The sequence below is a fragment of the Cibotium barometz genome, chromosome 1 (assembly GCF_041138505.1).
Source record: "Cibotium barometz isolate CiBa-2024 chromosome 1, ASM4113850v1, whole genome shotgun sequence".
Lineage (NCBI taxonomy): Eukaryota > Viridiplantae > Streptophyta > Polypodiopsida > Cyatheales > Cibotiaceae > Cibotium > Cibotium barometz.
This window is the reverse complement of record NC_141046.1, coordinates 22,131,729-22,147,731: the sequence shown is the minus strand read 5'-3', so window position 1 is coordinate 22,147,731 and position 16,003 is coordinate 22,131,729.

The following is a 16,003-nucleotide window of genomic DNA, read 5'->3' as shown; positions in this document are numbered from 1 at the left end:
TCAATGCTTCGAGCACATGTCGCTTGAGGTCTCCAAGCTCGCTTGAGAAGCTCCACCTCCACCACACAAGGCAGTCACTCTCTCTCACTCCTCCATATAAGCATACAATCTCAAGACAAAAGTAAGAACTCTCATAGCACAAAAGGGAATTGTATCCATTCATTATGAGAAAATGCCTTATATACAATTGGCCCTTAATCACACTTGGGAACCCAAAACTTACTTAACTAAGGCTTTCGGTGGCCAAAATCTCATAATGTATAACTTTTATACTCTATAGGAATATCTAACAGATAACCTCGTGAAGAGAACAATTGTGCTTGCGCCTCGCTATAGAAAACTTAGTATTAGAAGCCTAGCTCAATGTTTCGCTTTCGATTTGGTCCCCAAATTTGTTCGTTATTGAGCCCGTTGCATTCATCGCACTCCAAATTCATCGTTTATTGGTTGCACTATAAAAAGTGTGGGGGTATAAATCTATGCATGTGGGACAATTCTGGGAGATGACAAGTAATCTAGTGGAATTAGAACCATTAGACAATGCCATGACCGTATCAATTTGCCCTAGGACAAGGAAAGTAACATTTCTATGACACCGATGATGACACAATCAATGGCAATTGAGCAAAGAGTTTTCTTAGTAGAAGTTAGATCAAGGACCACAACGTGGTGGCATGTCGTGAGTGTATAGGTGAGAAACATAGAATGTGGACTGAATGTCCTATGATTTTGAAAATGCAATAACAAAGAGATCTAAATCGTATAAGGGTACTATGACCCGGGGAACAAACTAACCGAGGTTTAGTGTATGGCAAATTTTGAAAAATAATTTTCAAATTTTAAAATAACAATTCACAAAAACCTATAAACTTTAAGGGATTTTAGTTATAACTTTGCTAAAAACCTTTAAAAATAAAAATAAAAACCTACAAAATTTGAGGTTGCAGGTTTTTTAAATTGTTGAGAAAAATGTTTTCGAATGCCTGCAACCAACCTCAAATATGAATGGATGATGGTTGAGTTGGGTGAGGTGGAAAATAGTCCTCCATCGTTGATAGGCACAATGGTGGTGTATGACCACCCTAAGAGGGAGGGCGTGTCTACTACTAATGATGATGATACACAATACTCGAAGGTGTTTCAACTATTCCAAGGATTGAAGTAAGCAAGCCATGTTCTCGCTATGTGCGTGCTGCTAGCATGGACATTTTAAAAGTGCAGTTAGTGGAGGGAAAGTCAGTGGTCATTGGAGGCCACTTACTAGGGGAGCACCATGATCAAACATTAATAAGTGTTTGCATGGTCGTATAAGGACTTGAAGGGTTTCAAACCTGAGTTATGCCCGAAGGGTTTCAAACCGGAGTTGTGCCCGCATTATATTAACTTAGAGCCTAATGCACGACCAAAATGTCAATGCCAATAAATAATGGATGTCACCTATTGTCGTAGTGCACAGAAAGATCCGTATATATGTCGATTATTGATAATTAAATAGTAAGATGTGAAAAGATTATTTTTCGTACTAATCAATTAAATGCCAACGTTTTGGCCAACCCTCTAGAAGAAATTTGTGACACATTGACACTGATTCATACCATCATTCGCACCCAATCTCAACACAGGAGAAAACATGACTTGCTCATCCTCCTTTCCTTGCCATCTTAAAATTATCTAGAAAAAATGAAGCATTCTCATCCTGATCCCGATAGAAGAGTGGATAATTGTTGAAAGTGTGCATCATCTTGTCTTAATCTTGTAGAATGAAGGTACTTGCAGAAGATCCTCGGTGGCCAACAACTAAAGGGAACTTCAAAATCATCCTCAATGGGGGCAACAAAACTTAGTTTTGAAATCGTCCTCAATGGGAGCATGAAAACTTATGATCTGTGTTACGATGATGGCCTCTAACACCACCCAAATGAAACATAAGCAAGAGATAATAGAGGCAAAACACAAAAAACAAGAGATAAATAATAGCTAAACAACTAATGTATATATACCAAGTCGAAGTACAATACCAATGCAACCAAAAGGAAACACCTAAAGTGAATGATGCCAAATTGCCAATAGAAGATAGTGAATGGATAGGGGTGGAAAAGAAAAGTGGGGCAAATGTGAGTCGATCATGATGAGGGGGAAAGCATGGAACAATATCCGCATGGCAAGGCTACCACCAAAAGATTGCACCAAACGACAACAAAACCCGAAACTTAAAAAAAAACTCTGCACCTACCTCAAGAAAAACTCCTCATGCTCCAGGAGGGTGCCTCGAGATCACTGTGCTCTCTAATCTTCACTTGCACACTAGAAATCACCCTTGAGATCTCCCTCAATTTGAAAATCTACTTCTCTAACTCACCCATGGAACTCTTTTATAATAGCTCCAAATTTTGCTTTTTCTTCCAAAAAACCAATCTCTCACACTTTCCCCTCCTTGAATAGGTAAGTTGCATGCTTTTTATCAAACTCTATAATGAATCTAGAACCTTAAGAGGTACACAATGACCAAATAGAGCCATGCTCAAGCAAATTCGATAAAACCTGCCTCAGAGGCTCCAAAGAACTTGACAGATGTTGCTCCATCTTCTAGAGGATATCTGAGCACATGGATGAATGGGGTACTCAAAAGTGTAGACCCAACTACTCAAGGACTTGTCCACGCACTGAATCTATGAAGTCCTTTGGTGGCGAGAAATTGTGCAAGCTATATCTGGTACCATGAAACGAGCTAAGCATCTTCAAGAGGTTTCCAATTGCATTGCTAAGGTAGTTCATAATGAGTGACACTTGCTTGCAACCGCCTTACCTACAAATGTGCCAAGGCCACTAGCTCAAGAAAGTAAGGTAGAAACTGGAGTGCCAGAACTGGCGGGTACATTACCTCAAAGACAATCATATGCTACTTCTATCATGCCAACATCAGGCTTTCCAGCAAAACAAGCTCCAATTACGCCTCCACGTAAGGGGGATGGCAACAAAATGTTGACTACCAATGTGGCTATGGCAGCCAAGGAGAGTGTGTTTCCTAGCTCAAGCTCACAAGTTATGGAAATGAAAGATCTGCCTAACTTAACTGAGAACTCCACCATAGACCCACAAGGAGGACATATTGCTAGTGCTAGGTGCTCAAATGCTAGTGCTAGGTGCTCAAATGCTAGTTCTATTGGCTCTTTCTTTAGTGGACATAACAACAACATCCCCTAAAGATAGCCTAAAATCTCCTCAATCAGCTACTTCAAGCTCTAGGGTTATTCAAAAAGAGACCATTGGTACCATAGAAATGAACCCTGAGAAGACATCTCAAAGACCCTTGAGCACATAGATGGAAGGAATTCTAAAGGGACAAGAATAGCAACAAACATGCTTATAGATTTTGTCACCGAGAAATGCCATCCTTTGGATTGGCAAGCACTTATGCAAGTAGCCATCGAGGACATTGGAATCAAACTGAGTCTTCATTTGATGATGATGGCACTAAATCACTCCGTGGAAGAAATGAGACAAGAGAAAAACATTGTCACCGAGAAATGCCATCGTTTGGATTCGCAAGCACTTATGCAAGTAGCCATCGAGGACATTGGTGCTCAAGCCTCTAAGCAAGGGGACAAGCCATTAGCCAATTCTCAAATTGCATCTAGCATGACATCCTTGGGAATTTTAACAAAGCCATCAACTGCTCCACAAAAGCAAGAAAAGGGCCAAGAACCATCTAACACAAGAATGAATACAGCCCCAAATAAAATCCTAGCTAGTGACCCATATGTTCCTCTAGCTAGTGGAACCATGGCATGACCACATCTTTGGAAACTACTGCAATGTTGCCGCATCTTTGCACTCTAATCAGATTCCAAAGTTGCTACTTCATGTGTTGAAGCACCTGTGGTTTCAGTTGCAATAGCTCTAGAACCCAACAAGAAAATGTATTGAACTGGCTAGTCCCTATGGGAAAGTGCTATTTAGTGCTTTGATTAATGGGAAAACCATGCACAACTTAATCTCTTTTGCTTCTTGGTGCCAAACAACTAGGAAAGCCTGAGCTTCAACTAAGTGAAGCTAGAGTGAGTGGTAGCAAGAAGAAAAATACAAAAGTGCTTGGTTTGTTTAAAATTGACACCTATTGTGATAATCAACACCTTGTTGATGACTTCCTAGTCTTACCTAAAGGTAACTTCAAAGGGCCAATCACCCTTGGTTACAATTGGGGTTAACAAGTGCAAGAGATAAAAGTGACTGTAAAAGTGATTGAACATATGGTAGAACATCCTAACTGCAAAACTCTGGTCCTTATGCAACCTTTAGTGAAGTTGCTAGCTCTCAAGGATGATCACAAGGAGGGAGCATTGCCATAAAATGGATTTGAAGCTAGTTGCTCAACCCCATCTAGACCATCATGCAATGGAAGATTCTTTGACCTCAACTTCTTCATCGACTACTCCAAAGAAGAAGAATCAAAGAGCTCATAAACAAAAACCAAAAGGTGCTATAGATTCCACATATGAATCTACAAGGGAGTGGACTTCCCAAGAAGTTCCAATAGTCTGTCCAACCATTGACTCCTCTCCACCAAAACCAAAGCTTACAAGAAGTAAGAGAAACAACATCAACAAATGGAGGAGGACAAAGCTACAAACTACTCCTCCTGAGTGGATCCAAAAGAAGATTCTACAAGCACAAGGCTTTTATAAAGGAAATTCTTGGATTTGGGTCCCGAGGCAAAAGAAAACTACCATCTTACCCCAGCCCAAGTACATCAAGGTTTCTTCATCAATGACCATGACCAATGTGCCCTAGTGTCCAAATCATGCTTGGAAGAGGAAACCTATCCAAAAAAAGACTATGACAACTCCACCACCAGTAGAAATTGCTTCACTGAGAGTAGACAAGGGCAAGGCACTTATGGATGTGTCTAGAAATACCCCACCTCTCTAAACTTGGCTACCTAAAAAGAATTTAAGGTACAACATAGCTCGGGAAGGGGGGAGTCAAACAATGCTTCACAACACATAAAAAATCCATAAACCCCCTTGCTAAGAGACTTCTTCATCAATCAAAGCATTAACTCATGTTAATTAACTCCAACTCTTTAGTGCAACACCCCCTCAAGAGGAAATAGACATGCCAATACATCATGAAGAGTACCTAAGCAAAATTCACTCTTATGAAAGCACATTGCCACCTCTTCAGTTGGATGTAAGCATTTCTAAAGCACTCACATATGTACCATCACCTAGGCTTTGCATTTTGAAAGGATGGTTACATCAATCTTACACCAAAGTGAGTGAAGGAAAAACCTCAGGTGTTGACCCAAGGAGATAGTCACATCTTCCTACAACACCTTACTCCCTAACATTTTACTCACATCGAGAGGGAGCTTATTGGAAAATTTAATACCATAAAAACTGGTATTGACCCAACATGTATAGCATTAATACTTTTTACAAAGCTTAAACATTTTTTTTTCATAATCACAAAAATACAAAAAATAGTGAAAAACAAAAAAATAGTAAGAGAAGAGAGCACTAATCAAATGACAAGCAGGCATGTACTTCATGGTCTTCTTTTCTTAAGGATTTTTTTTCAAAGATTTATCATGATGCAACATCAAAGTCTTCTACAACAATAGATACTTTGCAAAGTCCTTTACCAAGATCAAAAGCAAAAGGATAAGCAATGACTTCAAGAGCTTCAAATTAAACATGGGCATTCAAAACTGGCTCTTTATGCATCTCTCTTTTGCAATTCTATACTTAATTTGTTCCCCTTGAAGAGCATAATTACATTGCACTTGACTGGTTTGCCTTTCTCTTAGTAGCTTCCAAGATGAATGTTAATGCTAGCATCTTTTCTTTTAAATCATCCTAGTCTTACGATTCTATATATTTAAAAATAAAGCATGCTAAAGGAGTATGCCAAGTACTCCATTTTACATTTATTAAACCATCTGTAGCTATATTCTAGCTCTGTAGGTAATGTGAGTGAAAAAATATGGTTGTTACAATATTAAAAAAATTACAAAAAAAAACAAACATAAAAAAATTAAAAAACATGACCAAGGAGATAGCCATCGCCATGTGGAATCCTGGCAGGTCTTTGGAAAACTAGTAATGGTACCGTAAGAACGATGCCTTGATTTCTCATAAGGTGGAACCTTGTGTCTTTGCTTTACTAAAAACCCATCGCCATCGGAGGCTCTTAACAGTTCTTGATATCCTTGGCGGGAGTCACTAGGCCATTGATTTGGCCTTCATGGGGTGGTAGCTTATCACTCTTCATTTCACAAAAGAAGCAAAAAAAAAAGAAACAAAAAAATACTTTTGTTATATAAGTAATCATCTAATCACATGCAGTTTTACTTCCAAGGCTAGTATGTAACTTTAGATGGTTTGTATTTGTAACATTGTGTTTGAGACTGTGGTCATAACCATATGCATATTCTTTGAACTCAATTCATGAATGGTAGACTTGTACCTATTTCTAAGTTAGATCCTCATTAATCTTCATCTTTGTAGCATATTTGGAAAGCTTAACGAGTCTTATCCCTGACTTCATAAATGCGTATTTAGCTATTTCCTTGTTGTCAACTTATATTTGTTGCTCAAAAAACATCCTACTACTGTTGTCATGTAGATAATCCCAAGCATTGCATTGCTTTCCTCTTGTGACCTCAAATCTTCTTCAACCATATCTTCCGAGGATGGAATCTGCTTTAGGAAGGGGGGCATGTTAAGTGCCATCGAGAAGACTCTGTTTAAGACTTCTATGACACCGTGGTCGGCCACCACATATTTTGACTTGCCTAGGCACTAGAGAATTCATATTTCTCTTGTAATGGATTATTTTACATGTGCCATCGCTGCTTGTATATGAAAGGTGCACCATTGTATAATAAGGTTAGAGTCTAGGCTCCCCGAGGCATGAGAGAAGAGTCCCATTGAGTGGTCGAAAGGCTCCGACACCCTATTCACACCCCACCCTCGGGCCGTTCCTCCAACCCTAGTAGTCGCTCACGTCGCTGTGGTGGTGGTGGTTGTTGTAGCTATGGTTCCACGGATGCAATTACCCCTCCATGTGAGAGTGGCCACCCCTATAGATAGTGTGGCAGACTCCCCCATCTCATCATGTCGCTCTAGTCGGCGTTTTGTTAGTAGCCCTCTCCCCAATGCAAATCAATATCTTTATAATATGGTGCAGGAAGGGCGTATAGTTCTTGTGACGATGTAGGACAAGAGATGTGGATGCGCAACTATGTGGCATAGTGTTTGCCCACAAGACTATGACCACATTCCCTCACCTCTCATTGGAGAAGAAAACCCGAATATGTAATCAAATCAAGAATGAGTTCAAGCCAACCCTGGGTAGTGAGGAAGTACCAAATAGATAGATCTATGATCTTATGAGAGATTGTATGAAGCACGAGGGATCCAATATCACCAAGTAATAAAAAGAGGGGGAGAGAAGACTTGGCATGTGGACCAAGAGAAATGGGATGAGGAGGTGAGGAAGCATGCCGATGACCCCCGATGGTACGTGCAACAAGAGGAAGCGGGCAACGAAGTAGATGGAGAGCATGGGGAGCTTGCATCTCGGGAGCGATGGACGGGACTCATTCTATGATTATTTTGAAAGTATCCATGCTTCTCGTGGCCTCTCATGTATATGTAAAGTGTATAGTTGTATGTTTTTATGAGTATTTTTGTGGTATCCATGCTTCTCGTGGCCTCTCATGTGTATGTAAAGTGTACAGTTGTATGTTTTGATGTGTTCTTTCCATGCATGCAATAGAGGGTGATTGGAAGCCGACCTAGTGAGCTGGAGGAGCGCTATGCATTCAAGCATAACACCTATGACTTGCTTGAGCAAATGGAGCATGACGGTGAGAATGTGAATTGGGAAGCTGTGATTTTGGTTCGTACATTTTGAATATATGTTATGAGCTTGTAGACCACTTAGTCTGCAGGGATTGATTTGTGGGTATTGCACTGTTTTTGCAGAGAGAAATACCTGAGTCCCCAAGAGAAGAATAGCTCGCTCGCGGATGGATACCACTTAGTAACTTGCATCTACGAGCGTCTTTTTTCTTAGACGTGTAGATGGAGTTGTATAGATCCATTTTGGGGTTGTATAGATCCATTTTGTACTCTTTTTGGTAGTGTATAAGTTGCTCGCTTATACGGTAACTTTTTGGTAGTGTATAAGTTGCTCACCTGTACGGCAACATTTATGTATGCAACAAGTTTTGTATAATGTTTGATATCTGGCTAGCAATTAATCATATTTTTATATCAATGAATCTTTGTCTTAAATGTTTAATTATGTCATATTCTTCATTTGAGACTAATTGAAGCAAGGTATGTATACACTTGGTATAATGGTGCATCCAGGTACACATTTGCACATGGATGCACCATTATGCCAAAAAAAAAAAAACCTATATCCATCTCTAATAGCGACAAAAACATGGTCGAAATAACGGTCTAAAATATCATCGAAAAGTGTGATTAAAAGAACGTCTAAAAACACGTCGAAATATTTGTAGTAAATAAATTATTTTTTAGACTAATGTTTAGACGACTATATAGACACATATTTAGACTTCTTATCCGATGGTTATTTTGACGTTCTTTTCGACGTTTTTTTAGGCGAATATACCGATGATTTGATACCGAGACGGCAGCGCCGACATGCTATTGGACGTTCTCGTATTTTCATTCCAGTTCATTTTCGGATTAAACGTCGGAATGTAGGCGGCCTGTAGTGGGGTGAATGTGTAAGTGTGCGTTAGTGAACACACATTAGTTTCGTGTGTAATCAATAATGGACTAGAACCGACGATTCGATACCGACGGAAGCGCCACGTGCTATGGACGTTTTTGAATTTTCATTCCAGTTCATTTTCGTCGGATTAAACGTTGTTGTATAGGCGGCTTGTAGTGGGGTGAATGTGTAAGTGTGCGTTAGTGAATACATATTAGTTTAGTGTGTAATCAATGGACCAGAACGCAACATAAGTTAGTTTGTGTGCTTGAGAGATGAGTTTATGAAGTAGTTAGTTTGTGTGCTTGAGAGATGAGTTTATGAAGTAGTTAGTGAGCTTAGGGAAGGCAAGTCATTTTTTGGTGCATTCATCGGAATGAGAGTATGAGTAATGAGTTCATGCTCGTGTTAGTACACTAGCCTAATACTTGGCTACTCGAAAAATTGGGGATTAGAAACTAACATCTCGACCTTAGATTAATCTTATATAGTATGATGATCGAGAACCTAGAGTGGATAGACAAGCTTCCCGAACTAGTCAAATTAGAAATCGTGAGGAAATAGCGATAATATAGAAATCTTTAGAGAGATTGATTGGAAGAAGGCAAAATACGTTAGATTGCCACTCGTCGATAAGTGTCCAAAGCAAGATTGAACTCTAGCCGTCGACGTAAACGCCATAGAGGCATCCAAAGACGTCGAAGTCCTCTTGCATGAGATCCAATTAGTGACATATTGGAACTTAGTGGACAAGGTCGAGCTAGAAATTGTCCATTTTAACATGGGAGGGGGATATTGTAGAGCCACTATGCCCCGGACCGCAATCCCAAAGAAAGTAATATTTGGGGTTCTCCGAAATTATTTTATATCCATAGTAGCGGGGTAAGAGTCTGCTTCTCTCGCAAGAAGAATAAGGAACTATAAGAGCTATACGCATATCAAGAAGAGCTAGCTCTAGAGGATATCAAACGAGAAATACGTCAAATCTCAGGGGTTCACCTAAAATTATGTAAGCATAGCACGGGAGTTCAAAATGAAAGAGTTTTTCAATTTAAAATTTTAAGGTGAATTTACAGAAATACATTTACAAAAGGGTTTTTTTAATCAATTTTGAAGAAATTACTTATAAGTCTATAAAGAAAAAGATATCATTTTATTCATGAAAAATTCTTAGGTAAGGGATTTTTGAAATACCTCTTGAATGCACGTAATACATAGGGTTTCTTAGTAATGCACCCCTAATCATCAAATAGAATGCAAATTGAGAATGGCACCAATCTAGGGGCAACTTGAGTGGGCTTATAAGTCTATAAAGAAAAAGATATCATTTTATTCATGAAAAATTCTTAGGTAAGGGATTTTTTAAATACCTCTTGAACGCTTGTAATACATAGGGTTTCTTAGTAATGCACCCCTAAGTGTCAAATAGAATGCAAATTGAGAATGGCACCAATAAAGGGGCAACTTGAGTGGGCTTAGAGTAAAGGCGATGGTTCGAAAAATACTAATAAACCAAAAAAATAAGAAAGCATTAAAAAACACACAAAAAGGAAAAATAATTTTATAAAACACATTTATCAAGCAACTTTGGAAACTTTTAAATCACATCTAATAAATCAAACCTTTTAAAAATATATATATATAGGTATTTATGTATATCTTGTTGCTGTTGCAATATATATATATATATATATATATATATATATATATATATATATATATATAAATTGAGCACAGTGAGGGTAGTGATGGGCAGACCTATCACAAGGCAAGGCACGAGATCCTAAAACTAATCGGACAAATTAGTTATTATAGGCATTTCCATAAGATCATACGACAACTTCAGACCTTATTAGTACAAGAGTCAGGGGAGCCATTACCTACTTGGAGGGAACTCGGGCTATTCTTAGAAGAATTAGGTATGGATGAATTGAGATAGTAGAGGAGAGGTGAGTAGGAGTGACGAGAGGAATGTTTGAGAAGGAAGGACGACGTACGTAGCAGACAACTCATAGAACAATTAGAACTGGTAAATAGGATACTCTTGGAGGACATTAGGCACAAGGAAATTGGAAACATCCAGTGCAAGTGAGGTTGAGTCTCTGCATTTCAATAGTGTAGCGTCTAGTTTTGAAAGTAGCGTCGGTTATTCAAAGAACGTGGGATTGGAATCCCACCACTAATTGAAACTCGTGTATTTGGATAACCTCTTCAACGAGAACATGGCCCGAGCATCGAGCAAGTATTTGCTTAGGGTGTTTACAGGACTATGGGCTTGTTCACGAAAAAGGTTAAGAGTTCTAAACAGACACCTTTTTGATAAACAATTGTTGGGTGACAGTACCCTTTACAGATTGCGGGCATGTCCACGGAAAAGGCGTCCTGCAAACTGAAAGTTGTAGGCAATCTATTCCACTCGGAAATAGAATGGTGGTTGTTGGCCTCCAGTCAGCAAACACATCAGTGTTGAAGGTGCATGGACGTGGTCACAGCCTGTAAAGAAATGTCAGACGGGTGGGTGATTGTTGTGATCTGATTGGTTGGACAAAACTTTTTTGTGAGCTTCCACCCAAGTATGTAAACATACGTGATGCTCTGCAGCTCGTGCTAGCAGTCAAAGTCCACGCCCACGCATTTGACAAAATGCCTCTGGATGCAATGCTAAAGAAGAGTTCTTATAACTCCAATGGGACAGAGTATGAGAATATCCGGGATGAGGCTCCCATGTTTCTTGTGAGTGCTATCATCAAAATTGCTTCCGTCATACTCTGATGAAGAGGTATCAAAGTCGACCTCGTCTTGTAGTGCCTTTCCTTTTCCCTTTCCCTTTGGTGCATCCTTTTTTGGCACTTTTGCCCCTTCATCCTCCTCCTCTTCATCTTTTATAAGACCTTTGCCCTTGCCTTGAACATGCGATTTGTCACGTAGACTTCTAGGCTTCACAATAGAATTCACGATTCGAAAAGATATAAGAAACAATATTTAAAATAAACTAAAATATCTAATTATATAATTCATACCATGGTTAATTGCTTCGCTTTACAAGCCCGAGTATACATCTCCTTGTGACTCTTGGGAAATTTATCAATTGGAAAGTCAAGGAACAATGGGCATCTCTTGTTTATCCCTACATCCCAAAGGTCTCAAAGTTATTGTTGTGTATACATAGTATTATCATGTTTTGGATTGCGCCAATCTTTTAAGATTGCAAGCACATCTGCAATATATCTCTCTGCATGGCACTTACAAATCCATCTACACATTATTATTTCTGTTCAGTTCACAAATATAAGAGTATAACTAAGTAGTCAGTAAGCTTTGTAGAATGTTACGCACATGAACATAGCACACTTGGTAGCCTTGATGACATCAAGGTTTGAAGATACCACACCTTGTTTCTTTAGGGATCCCACCATTTCCTTTAATAGCTTCCTAAAATATAGTCTCTTAAGATCGGCGAGGTCCTCCAAGAATGTATATGGGAAAATTACCTTGTACTTTTCTGATATTTCTGCACAAGGATAGCTACATCCTACGCTCCAATCTCATGCCATATGACTTCTCTTTGAAGCCAATCCCTGAATAAACTTGTATTTGATGCGTTGCCATTGAAATTGTTATTCAAACAAAATAGAGTACTTTGTAAATATCAAGAAGATAGGGAAATTAATTATTACATACTTTTAAGGATTTGTGAATCTTTCAACCTCTACAAATTCCCATCAATCAAAATATCCAAAATCTATGCTTTTTTTGGCAATAAGCTAGCTGCTGCCAAGTTGTACAGTCTATCCTCTATCAAACAATACAATTTCTCGTCCTAATTAACTTGCACGAGTCGCCTGCAACACAGCACCAAAATTAGACCGTAACATTAAAACCATAAAATGTTGTTGCCTACAAATAGATAGAGGAAAGAGTGTAAGATTTCTTACTTAAATAAACCTTCCCCTCTTGTGCAGGGTTTGTAATCACCGCCAGCCACCTTGTAGCATGCCCCCACTTTTTCATCTTTATAAAATGCCATTCTCCATTTCTCTTAGAGGAAGATGATGGTGATTGGAGTCCTCCTCGAAGGAATCCAAGTCAAGTTGCTAAGTCTTCGAAGAAAGGTTCTTGTTCAAAATACATTAAAGAAACTAAGGAAGTAGGAGAGGTGGACGAGGGAATTGAAAAATAAGACAAGAATGAAGAGGGTTTCATGGTGATTTAACTTGTCGATATCACCATCTTTGAGGGGAAAAGGAAGAGGAACTTCTCCCACTTCAACATCTTCTATCGCACGCCAATATGACCAAGTGGCAAACCAATTGCATGGACTGTATCCACGGTGGGGTCTACATGCAAAACGGTCAACAATAAACATGAGAAGCTTCATGTTAGCAAAGTTCTATTCACTCCAACCATAAAGCTCAAAATAGTGAAAATGCTCATACATCAAAAGCAATAAGAAATTTGCACAAATAATAAACATAAGAAACTCAAAACTGAGAGCTTATCATAGACAAATGGATTTGGGGTATACACAAATCCAGTAAAAATTTAGAAGTCCTTGAGACCATCAGCCACCTTGTCCACAAATGAACACTTGATGTTTTCCCTAACACGTTCACAAATCACCACTTCATCTACTAGATGAGATCCAAACCACACAATGAAAAATCATCACATAGTTACATGCACCCTTAGGACTTATTTCTAGCCTTATAAGTGGGATGTTTAACTAGCTTTCCATGATTCAATTGCTAACCCATGTAATCACAAAATGCCTATCCCAAGGTCAATCTATCCCCTATCTATCCTAAGAGAGAAAGACCTAGGTTGGGGGGGTACACAATGTATTATGTTTGTCTTTGTGGTTTTATATATATATATATATATATATATATATATATATATATATATATATATATATATAGAGAGAGAGAGAGAGAGAGAGAGAGAGAGAGAGAGAGAGAGAGAGGATTTGTGTCTTTGCCCTACCATGTAGAGGTAGATACTATGTTCATCGGTATGTTTTTTTAAGTCCAAGAAATCAAGGCAACTTTTGTTTAAATGCATACCCACATACCGCGTTTAATGTTAATGCATTTTGCAACTAGTTACAACTTCTCTCCACTAAGTTTCTCTCTATAAGGAAAGTTTAATGTTAATGCATTTTGCAACTAGTTACAACATCTCTCCACTAAGTTTCTCTCTATAAGGAAAGTTATTATGAATATTATTTCACTAAATATTCATAATCTTTGTCGGACTAAACCAAAGGAAGGTTATTATGAGTACTCTTATATGTGCCAAACAGGAGACCGGGATTTGAGGAAGACTTGGGTTTTTTTATATCACATTAAGCATGTGCAAGGATTGACAACAATGGCTGCACATGTATATGATGCAAGGTACAGTTTGGTCTTATAAAGTTCTTAAAAAATTTGATCTTGTTTTTAGTAATTTTCCAATTGTTGTATGATGGCATGCAACTTACAAGAGCTCATGACAATTATAACTTGCGAAACGAAAGATGAGAACACAGTGGCAAAAGTGCTTTTCTGGGAGATGATTAACAATATTGTGGTCCAAAAAGGTTTTTCCAAGCCAGATTTTTTTAGCTTCATAGACTGATGAGGCTGGAGCAAACTAGAGGGCAGTTAGGACAGTCTATAATAATAGACTAGAGAATATATTGGAAGGTCGTGAGTGTTCGTATCTTTTTCATTGGGAACAAAGATTGAACATCCATACAGTACAATATGTAGTTATGAATTTTCAGGAACAACACAAGCGACTGTCATCAGTGGCGTGCATTTAATGAGGAAGAGGCACTTTTAAAATATAGACACATTAGATCATGGTGGATGAACGGTAAAGTTGCTAATGCAAACTTACCAGCCATGGATTGTTAGCTTAGTTGGTGGCATACTAGATATCCCCAATGGAGGAAACACCTTATAGGGGTAAGTATTACTTTCTTGGTTTTTGAAAAGAATAGCTTGTATTTTGAATCTGAATTGTCAACTTAACTATTTGGTTATAAAATGTGGTTGGAGCTTGCAATTAACTTAATCTCCTATTGTAGGATGTCGAGGACACTAGTGTGCCGCACATGCTAACCACCAATCTAGCAAAAATGAAACATGCAATTCGGTTAGCAGGAGAGGGTTTCAGGGGAACCATCTCTTTATATGATGCAACTATTTCAAACCTTGCTAATGCCCTCTTGCAATCCACAAAGAAGCATGCATTCATGCAAGGTAAATATCATGGAGCAGGCGTTACAATAACAAAGTTGATGGAGAAGGCGAGAACATCAAAAGCTCCAAGTCTGTCAGGCAATAGAGCAGATTGGTGCGAGAAGTAGTGGCACACCAATGCACACACCAATGCACGTGCAACCGAACTTTTTTAGTGATAACATTATCGTTAGCCAGCATCGAAAACCTACAGTTATAAATCTTGAGGAAGATAACTCATCACATCGTCCAGAGTATGACACAGAAAACCAGCCACGCAAGAAACGAGATTGGAGATTAATCTTTCCACCCACTATTACTTTAGCTACAGAAGGTGGTCAACACCACAATGCAGAGGGAGAGACAACTGACGCAGAGGTGCAGGAAATTATGGAGAGTGACATACATGATTCAATGTGGACTATACGTTGAACATCTCTACACAGCAAGGTAACTTACCAAGGATGGTTAGGTGGCCAAGATGGCAAGTGCAAAAAGAGCATCAAGAACTACGGGCAAGATGTTCTAGGTCCTTCTTTCTATGGTATGAGAGAATGCTATGGGGGGCAAAGGCGCCAATTCATGTGGTTTTGTAAAACAACTGCGTGGATCATACTTGGAGAGTATATAACAACATCTGTCTGCTAGACCCCCAATTGTTTGGCCAATGGGACGAGGTACAAACCTGACTGTGAATGAGATCCGAGCATTAGAGGCTAGTGGGTTTGTGTTGCAAAAGGGACAATGTCAAGAAGCAAATGATATAGACCAACGGTCAACAAGGTACAGAAGTGGCATATCAGATATAGCAGCCAAGAGAATAGATTCGACAATTTTTAAGCACAGTTGCGGTCTTTGAGCATTTGGTCATTAAGGTCGGGCCGATGGAAGTGTTTGTAATTGAGATTGAGGAATCACTAGTATGTAATGAAAAATACTAGGTGACTATGGGAAAGAATCCATCATGTACATGTCTCGATTTTCAAATCAGGGTAGGTGCTAGCATATTGTGCATGCAAGCA